The sequence below is a fragment of the Pseudophryne corroboree genome, chromosome 5, assembly GCF_028390025.1.
Source record: "Pseudophryne corroboree isolate aPseCor3 chromosome 5, aPseCor3.hap2, whole genome shotgun sequence".
Taxonomy (NCBI): domain Eukaryota; kingdom Metazoa; phylum Chordata; class Amphibia; order Anura; family Myobatrachidae; genus Pseudophryne; species Pseudophryne corroboree.
In genome coordinates, this window is record NC_086448.1 from 836,275,026 (window position 1) to 836,285,544 (window position 10,519).

At 46.5% G+C, this 10,519-nt stretch overlaps 1 long non-coding RNA gene across 1 annotated transcript; it reads left to right on the forward strand.

Moving 5' to 3' along the window:
* The first annotated feature begins 786 nt into the window (after nucleotides 1-786).
* On the forward strand, nucleotides 787-9,461 carry LOC134929521 (uncharacterized). The gene is made up of 3 exons (XR_010178610.1): nucleotides 787-984; nucleotides 4,869-5,069; nucleotides 8,954-9,461. It is a non-coding gene; the product is annotated as an uncharacterized LOC134929521 (long non-coding RNA).
* The last annotated feature ends 1,058 nt before the right edge of the window (nucleotides 9,462-10,519 follow it).

Sequence of the window (10,519 nt, forward strand, 5' to 3'; positions counted from 1 at the left end):
CTTTGTGCATAAACGATTAGACAAGGCAGGGAAAAACTACTCACTGAGGAACAAGCTGTATATAGAGGGACAGGCTAACTATTATATACATATATAAGTGTCCTGCAGGGCAATCTGTCACTGTTGGACTATATAGTATGCCCCTGTGGTAATATATATGTGGGTCAAACCATAAGGACATTCCGAGAGCGCATGGCGCTACATAGGTCCGCAATTAGAGCAGCACTGGAGGGACGAGGTAATGACCAACCAGTAGCGCGGCACTTTAAAGTAGCCAACCACACACTGCCACAGTTGAGACATATGATACTGGACCATGTGCCGAAACCGGTCAGGGGTGGCAACAGAGCGAGGATGCTGTCGCAGAAAGAAGCCAAGTGGATCCATATGTTGGACTCCTTGGCTCCCGGTGGACTAAATGAACAAGCCATGTGGAATGCCTTTCTGTGATGCTTTATTGTACTTTGCTCCTCTTGAGATTTAGTCAGCCTCTTGATAGTCCAACAGTGACAGATTGCCCTGCAGGACACTTATATATGTATATAATAGTTAGCCTGTCCCTCTATATACAGCTTGTTCCTCAGTGAGTAGTTTTTCCCTGCCTTGTCTAATCGTTTATGCACAAAGCTACTAGATATAATGAACAGAAAGCCTAATATATGTCTCAGCATTTTAATTCTTAGTTCTTTCTATCCTTTGAAATTTTAAAGTCTCACGCAATCATAATAGATTGCTCACACAAGTAGTACTGTTTGTCACTCATGCACTTTATGTTTTGCACAGAGGGCACCCCCGTGTTGGCTCCGTCTGACAGGTCCGGTTTCCATGGTTACGGAGTACTTGCGGTAACTAGGCAACGACGCAAGGGGCTAGAGTTCACGTCACCGCTGCGGCCCACGTGACCGGAACTGAGTGCAGCCGCGGCTTCCGGCCTCGGGATGCCGGCCGGCGGGAGCGCACGGGGAGGACCTCGCATGGATTCAGGTATTTATACCCCTAAGGAAAGTTGTTTTAGACATGTATGATATTGCTGATTGTCACGTTGCACTTTTTGAAGCATAGCACCTTGAGAAAAACGCCGGATGGGCGTTGAAACGTCGGTGGCTTGCACTATGCTGTACTAATTTATTTGCACTGTCATTTTAATACAAAGACCTTTTGCTTGCACCAAATCCTTGGAGTGCCGCCTGGTTTCCTTCTGTATGGACAAAAATTGAAGGTACCCCCTGTTGTTCTATACTATTTGGAGGAGGGCACCCAGGTGGATGACAGTTTGAATGGGAGTGCCATAAAAATATAAGGATATTTATTGGGCTGTGCATTGGCCCTAAAGATTATAGGCACCCCTCTATTTTTGACTGTATTAAATTGGATTGCCTGTGGAAGTACCACTATTGAGGAGCAATTATCAACAGTCTGCAAGAACTTTCCGTGTTACTGAGACACTGCTGGGCACTAGGAGTACAGAATTCCTTACCCAACTACAGGATGGATATACCAGCAGCTCTTGAGAAAACGCTGGCGTACTCAGAAGAACAAGCAGCAGGCATACTATTCAAAGAAGATTTCCTGTCCAATCATGATAACACCACAGCAGAGGAGATTGGTCACACACTACTGCGCTTGAGAAAAAAAGAAGTAGACTATCTCCTGCACGGGACGTCTCTTTCAGACTACTATCGGGCCAAAAGGATCCCACGAGGATTCAGGGTCAGGAACACCCCGACAATAGGCCGGAATAGTCCAGAGTTCTGCTATAAATGGATAGCTATTCTGAACAAGTGCAGCATGGACCTTATGCTCCTTGTTATAGAAGAGGCTGGAAAGGAACTAAAGAAATATAGAGAAAAAATCCAGGAGTGTACCACTGAGTACCGTACCACCTTGGAGGATGGTATACACCAGGCCAGATGGGAGAAGTTGGAGCAGCAAGTGAAAAAATATAAATACGATCTGATCAACTTCAAGAAAAGTAAATTGCACACAGTTAATCTGGACTATGAGGAAAATAGGGTGTACCGCTGGTTGTATGGCCTGGAGAGGGACTATCAGCAACCGAGCAGAGGTAGAAGCAGCTGGAGAGACAAACGAGGAAGAAACTTCAGAAATCCTAATTCCTCTAATAGTGATAGTGATTTCAATATGGTGGAATCAGATGAGGTAACCACTACCCCAGGTCGTGGCCCTTTAGGAGAGACGCCACGGGACCAGGCAGCAGGAAGAAACCCCACCAAACCAGGCGAGGGAGACAAGGGGAAAGGATCCGCAAAGCCACCAGCCAGGGCATCCAGAAGGAAGAATTGATCTTTAACCTCTCAAAACGTCAGTTGACGGAGGCAGAAACAAGAATTTTGAGCAAAGGTTTATCTTTCATACCCACTAACCTCCATGACCCATTTAAATGGAAGGTGGAAGAATATCGCTTTGGTAGATCTCTGCGATTAAAAGAACACTTTTCTAGGCAACCACCTACAACTAAAGATCCTTTTCTCCCATCTGGAGCCAATAACAAATCTACATTTGACCCTCCGTCCTCCACTGATTCAGTAAAAACCTTCACACGCCTCCTAGATGGTTCAATAAAGAAGTTTGCTGAAGCTCAACCGGCAGTTCACAGGAACATATCCAGGGAAGAGGATAAAGCCATCAAAGATCTATCAACATACAAGGACATAGTCATACGCCCCGCAGATAAGGGTGGGGCTATAGTAATCCTGGATAAGAACCGGTATATAGAGGAGATTGACAACCAGCTAAAGGACCAGGGGACATATAAAAGACTGCCCGGAGACCCGACTAACATCTATAAGAAGAAGTTAGATGCCCTCCTGAAGGATGCGGTACAGAAGAACCTCATTGACCAGAAAGCGGTGAAGGCCCTCACACAACCTTTTCCTATTACTCCGATATTCTATACGGTCCCCAAGGTCCATAAAGACAAAGAAAACCCACCGGGTAGGCCTATAATCTCCGCAAGAGGCTCCCTGACCCAACCAATATCGCAATACCTGGACGCTCTTCTACAACCCTTGGTAACAACCCAGCCCACGTATCTCAAGGACACGACACATCTACTAAATTGCTTGAGAGAACTGGGGGATTTACCTCCAGATATAACCTTGGCTACACTGGATGTGAAAAGCCTCTATACGATCATCCCTCATGCCAGGGGGATGGAGGCTATGGAGAGATTCTTGGTCCAAAACAAATTTGATTCTTTGGACATTCAGCTATTCCTTCATCTGTTGCACTTTATTCTCACACATAACTATTTTATCCACAATGGTGGGTATTATCTCCAGCTGACCGGTTGTGCCATAGGATCTAATGTAGCGCCAATGTATGCCAACGTGTACATGTTCGATATAGAAAGAGACCTGTTTTTGACCCATACATCTATCAGCAGTAACATTCTATTGTACAAACGCTACATAGATGACCTCTTATTGTTTTGGCGAGGAGAACAAGCAACCTTGGATGAGCTAGTGGATGGGAATAACAAGAGCGATTCACCAGTCAAATTGTCTTTGACCTGCAGCAGCCAGACAATTAACTTCCTGGATGTAAGCATCAGTGTCACAGGGGGGGTATTAACTACAGAGGTCTTTAATAAACCAACGGACCGGAATACCTTGCTTCTGCATAGCAGCTTCCACCCGCCGGCCCTCAAAAATGGACTACCCAAGTCACAACTCATGAGGGCGGCTAGAATAACAAGTGAAAGACATAAAGTGGAACCGGCGCTGGATGCTGTAGTCAATAAATTCCAAGCCAGAGGCTATCACAAGGGCCCGTTACTGTCTCTGAAGGAAGAGGTATTGAACATGCCCAGAGAGGAGTTGCTTAGGCCAACACTCAGAAAAAATGAGGAGAAAAGGATCCCCCTTATAACGGAATTTACAACGGCCAGTTCAGTACTCCCTAGGGCAACGAGGGCCCTGTGGCCACTGGTGTCATCTGATCCAGCAGTACCGTGTTTTAAGGGCAGCACAATCATGCCTAGCTACAAGAGGGGCCGCAACCTGAAGGACCGAGTGGTGAAATTAGATGTTACCAAGAGAGCCCAAGGCCCAAGCCGCAGAGGCTGCTTCAAGTGCCCAAAATGTGAGACCTGCAACTACATGCTGACTGGAAGTACTTTTAGACATCCTAAAACCAACAAGGAATATGATATTAGACACCACCTTTCTTGTACATCCCAGTATGTTATCTATGCAATAGTATGCCCCTGTGGTAATATATATGTGGGTCAAACCATAAGGACATTCCAAGAGCGCATGGCGCTACATAGGTCCGCAATTAGAGCAGCACTGGAGGGACGAGGTAATGACCAACCAGTAGCGCGGCACTTTAAAGTAGCCAACCACACACTGCCACAGTTGAGACATATGATACTGGACCATGTGCCGAAACCGGTCAGGGGTGGCAACAGAGCGAGGATGCTGTCGCAGAAAGAAGCCAAGTGGATCCATATGTTGGACTCCTTGGCTCCCGGTGGACTAAATGAACAAGCCATGTGGAATGCCTTTCTGTGATGCTTTATTGTACTTTGCTCCTCTTGAGATTTAGTCAGCCTCTTGATAGTCCAACAGTGACAGATTGCCCTGCAGGACACTTATATATGTATATAATAGTTAGCCTGTCCCTCTATATACAGCTTGTTCCTCAGTGAGTAGTTTTTCCCTGCCTTGTCTAATCGTTTATGCACAAAGCTACTAGATATAATGAACAGAAAGCCTAATATATGTCTCAGCATTTTAATTCTTAGTTCTTTCTATCCTTTGAAATTTTAAAGTCTCACGCAATCATAATAGATTGCTCACACAAGTAGTACTGTTTGTCACTCATGCACTTTATGTTTTGCACAGAGGGCACCCCCGTGTTGGCTCCGTCTGACAGGTCCGGTTTCCATGGTTACGGAGTACTTGCGGTAACTAGGCAACGACGCAAGGGGCTAGAGTTCACGTCACCGCTGCGGCCCACGTGACCGGAACTGAGTGCAGCCGCGGCTTCCGGCCTCGGGATGCCGGCCGGCGGGAGCGCACGGGGAGGACCTCGCATGGATTCAGGTATTTATACCCCTAAGGAAAGTTGTTTTAGACATGTATGATATTGCTGATTGTCACGTTGCACTTTTTGAAGCATAGCACCTTGAGAAAAACGCCGGATGGGCGTTGAAACGTCGGTGGCTTGCACTATGCTGTACTAATTTATTTGCACTGTCATTTTAATACAAAGACCTTTTGCTTGCACCAAATCCTTGGAGTGCCGCCTGGTTTCCTTCTGTATGGACAAAAATTGAAGGTACCCCCTGTTGTTCTATACTATTTGGAGGAGGGCACCCAGGTGGATGACAGTTTGAATGGGAGTGCCATAAAAATATAAGGATATTTATTGGGCTGTGCATTGGCCCTAAAGATTATAGGCACCCCTCTATTTTTGACTGTATTAAATTGGATTGCCTGTGGAAGTACCACTATTGAGGAGCAATTATCAACAGTCTGCAAGAACTTTCCGTGTTACTGAGACACTGCTGGGCACTAGGAGTACAGAATTCCTTACCCAACTACAGGATGGATATACCAGCAGCTCTTGAGAAAACGCTGGCGTACTCAGAAGAACAAGCAGCAGGCATACTATTCAAAGAAGATTTCCTGTCCAATCATGATAACACCACAGCAGAGGAGATTGGTCACACACTACTGCGCTTGAGAAAAAAAGAAGTAGACTATCTCCTGCACGGGACGTCTCTTTCAGACTACTATCGGGCCAAAAGGATCCCACGAGGATTCAGGGTCAGGAACACCCCGACAATAGGCCGGAATAGTCCAGAGTTCTGCTATAAATGGATAGCTATTCTGAACAAGTGCAGCATGGACCTTATGCTCCTTGTTATAGAAGAGGCTGGAAAGGAACTAAAGAAATATAGAGAAAAAATCCAGGAGTGTACCACTGAGTACCGTACCACCTTGGAGGATGGTATACACCAGGCCAGATGGGAGAAGTTGGAGCAGCAAGTGAAAAAATATAAATACGATCTGATCAACTTCAAGAAAAGTAAATTGCACACAGTTAATCTGGACTATGAGGAAAATAGGGTGTACCGCTGGTTGTATGGCCTGGAGAGGGACTATCAGCAACCGAGCAGAGGTAGAAGCAGCTGGAGAGACAAACGAGGAAGAAACTTCAGAAATCCTAATTCCTCTAATAGTGATAGTGATTTCAATATGGTGGAATCAGATGAGGTAACCACTACCCCAGGTCGTGGCCCTTTAGGAGAGACGCCACGGGACCAGGCAGCAGGAAGAAACCCCACCAAACCAGGCGAGGGAGACAAGGGGAAAGGATCCGCAAAGCCACCAGCCAGGGCATCCAGAAGGAAGAATTGATCTTTAACCTCTCAAAACGTCAGTTGACGGAGGCAGAAACAAGAATTTTGAGCAAAGGTTTATCTTTCATACCCACTAACCTCCATGACCCATTTAAATGGAAGGTGGAAGAATATCGCTTTGGTAGATCTCTGCGATTAAAAGAACACTTTTCTAGGCAACCACCTACAACTAAAGATCCTTTTCTCCCATCTGGAGCCAATAACAAATCTACATTTGACCCTCCGTCCTCCACTGATTCAGTAAAAACCTTCACACACCTCCTAGATGGTTCAATAAAGAAGTTTGCTGAAGCTCAACCGGCAGTTCACAGGAACATATCCAGGGAAGAGGATAAAGCCATCAAAGATCTATCAACATACAAGGACATAGTCATACGCCCCGCAGATAAGGGTGGGGCTATAGTAATCCTGGATAAGAACCGGTATATAGAGGAGATTGACAACCAGCTAAAGGACCAGGGGACATATAAAAGACTGCCCGGAGACCCGACTAACATCTATAAGAAGAAGTTAGATGCCCTCCTGAAGGATGCGGTACAGAAGAACCTCATTGACCAGAAAGCGGTGAAGGCCCTCACACAACCTTTTCCTATTACTCCGATATTCTATACGGTCCCCAAGGTCCATAAAGACAAAGAAAACCCACCGGGTAGGCCTATAATCTCCGCAAGAGGCTCCCTGACCCAACCAATATCGCAATACCTGGACGCTCTTCTACAACCCTTGGTAACAACCCAGCCCACGTATCTCAAGGACACGACACATCTACTAAATTGCTTGAGAGAACTGGGGGATTTACCTCCAGATATAACCTTGGCTACACTGGATGTGAAAAGCCTCTATACGATCATCCCTCATGCCAGGGGGATGGAGGCTATGGAGAGATTCTTGGTCCAAAACAAATTTGATTCTTTGGACATTCAGCTATTCCTTCATCTGTTGCACTTTATTCTCACACATAACTATTTTATCCACAATGGTGGGTATTATCTCCAGCTGACCGGTTGTGCCATAGGATCTAATGTAGCGCCAATGTATGCCAACGTGTACATGTTCGATATAGAAAGAGACCTGTTTTTGACCCATACATCTATCAGCAGTAACATTCTATTGTACAAACGCTACATAGATGACCTCTTATTGTTTTGGCGAGGAGAACAAGCAACCTTGGATGAGCTAGTGGATGGGAATAACAAGAGCGATTCACCAGTCAAATTGTCTTTGACCTGCAGCAGCCAGACAATTAACTTCCTGGATGTAAGCATCAGTGTCACAGGGGGGGTATTAACTACAGAGGTCTTTAATAAACCAACGGACCGGAATACCTTGCTTCTGCATAGCAGCTTCCACCCGCCGGCCCTCAAAAATGGACTACCCAAGTCACAACTCATGAGGGCGGCTAGAATAACAAGTGAAAGACATAAAGTGGAACCGGCGCTGGATGCTGTAGTCAATAAATTCCAAGCCAGAGGCTATCACAAGGGCCCGTTACTGTCTCTGAAGGAAGAGGTATTGAACATGCCCAGAGAGGAGTTGCTTAGGCCAACACTCAGAAAAAATGAGGAGAAAAGGATCCCCCTTATAACGGAATTTACAACGGCCAGTTCAGTACTCCCTAGGGCAACGAGGGCCCTGTGGCCACTGGTGTCATCTGATCCAGCAGTACCGTGTTTTAAGGGCAGCACAATCATGCCTAGCTACAAGAGGGGCCGCAACCTGAAGGACCGAGTGGTGAAATTAGATGTTACCAAGAGAGCCCAAGGCCCAAGCTGCAGAGGCTGTTTCAAGTGCCCAAAATGTGAGACCTGCAACTACATGCTGACTGGAAGTACTTTTAGACATCCTAAAACCAACAAGGAATATGATATTAGACACCACCTTTCTTGTACATCCCAGTATGTTATCTATGCAATAGTATGCCCCTGTGGTAATATATATGTGGGTCAAACCATAAGGACATTCCGAGAGCGCATGGCGCTACATAGGTCCGCAATTAGAGCAGCACTGGAGGGACGAGGTAATGACCAACCAGTAGCGCGGCACTTTAAAGTAGCCAACCACACACTGCCACAGTTGAGACATATGATACTGGACCATGTGCCGAAACCGGTCAGGGGTGGCAACAGAGCGAGGATGCTGTCGCAGAAAGAAGCCAAGTGGATCCATATGTTGGACTCCTTGGCTCCCGGTGGACTAAATGAACAAGCCATGTGGAATGCCTTTCTGTGATGCTTTATTGTACTTTGCTCCTCTTGAGATTTAGTCAGCCTCTTGATAGTCCAACAGTGACAGATTGCCCTGCAGGACACTTATATATGTATATAATAGTTAGCCTGTCCCTCTATATACAGCTTGTTCCTCAGTGAGTAGTTTTTCCCTGCCTTGTCTAATCGTTTATGCACAAAGCTACTAGATATAATGAACAGAAAGCCTAATATATGTCTCAGCATTTTAATTCTTAGTTCTTTCTATCCTTTGAAATTTTAAAGTCTCACGCAATCATAATAGATTGCTCACACAAGTAGTACTGTTTGTCACTCATGCACTTTATGTTTTGCACAGAGGGCACCCCCGTGTTGGCTCCGTCTGACAGGTCCGGTTTCCATGGTTACGGAGTACTTGCGGTAACTAGGCAACGACGCAAGGGGCTAGAGTTCACGTCACCGCTGCGGCCCACGTGACCGGAACTGAGTGCAGCCGCGGCTTCCGGCCTCGGGATGCCGGCCGGCGGGAGCGCACGGGGAGGACCTCGCATGGATTCAGGTATTTATACCCCTAAGGAAAGTTGTTTTAGACATGTATGATATTGCTGATTGTCACGTTGCACTTTTTGAAGCATAGCACCTTGAGAAAAACGCCGGATGGGCGTTGAAACGTCGGTGGCTTGCACTATGCTGTACTAATTTATTTGCACTGTCATTTTAATACAAAGACCTTTTGCTTGCACCAAATCCTTGGAGTGCCGCCTGGTTTCCTTCTGTATGGACAAAAATTGAAGGTACCCCCTGTTGTTCTATACTATTTGGAGGAGGGCACCCAGGTGGATGACAGTTTGAATGGGAGTGCCATAAAAATATAAGGATATATATATATATATATATATATATATTATTTATGGCCGAAATACAGTTCACATGGGCAGCCTATGTGAAACCTGAACCAAAATTCCCACTAACACCCCTGCGCCTCCGGTGGCGTAAAGATGTAGGGCAGGAATGTTCTGGAATTACCACTGGAAGAAACAGGAAACATGATTAAAATGGCCCCCATGCCATGCTTACACTGATACTCACAGGACAGGTTACAATACCTGCTGCAGTTAATATAGGCTCAATAGACTATTATACAGTGATAATCAGAGTCTAGTATACACTGATAATAATCACAGTCTAGTATACTAATCACATGCATTACAATACAATCACAGGCAGGTCACATTTAATATAAGCCCTGCCTCCAGTTAATTCTGTATTAATATCTTCTATAGATATGGCAGCCTGTTAATATATATATATATATATATATATATATATATATATATATAGACTCAATAGCCTATTATACCGTGATTGCTATTCTCTCCCCTTGCAGCATTAATACCTTCTGGCAGCTGCAGGCGCGCTGTAATCAGCCAGGTCCCCCCCCCCCTTCCCTGTACTCCCTGTAGCGCTGTGTCTCAGCGGGGAACCGGGAAGCTCATTGCAGGGAGGCGAGGGACACGTAGTTCAGAACAGCTGAGGTCGGCTGGCCGGAGCGCGGCGTCGCTAGGCAAGCTGCGGCGGGTCTCCCTCTTGAATACCGCGCTGACGAAGCGCCTGGCAGGAGTACGGAGCGCCTGGGGCGGGCGGCCGGAGCGGGCAGACGGAGCGCTGGACGGAGCGGCTGGGGCGGCTATTATGAGCGGCAGTGAGCGGGCGCCTCCAACGGACCCCACACAGCGGGGCGGCAGCCTGCGCTGACCGCCCCGTTTCCCCAGCATACCTTTTGTAGGAGGTCTGCGACGGGCTTCTAAGCTCAGAGTTCTCCGGTCATAGCTGCGACGGGGCTTCTATGTGTAAGCTCCGTCCATTCTCTCGTTCATGGCTGCGACGGGGCTTCTTTCTGTAAGCTCCGTCCAGCTCTTCTGCC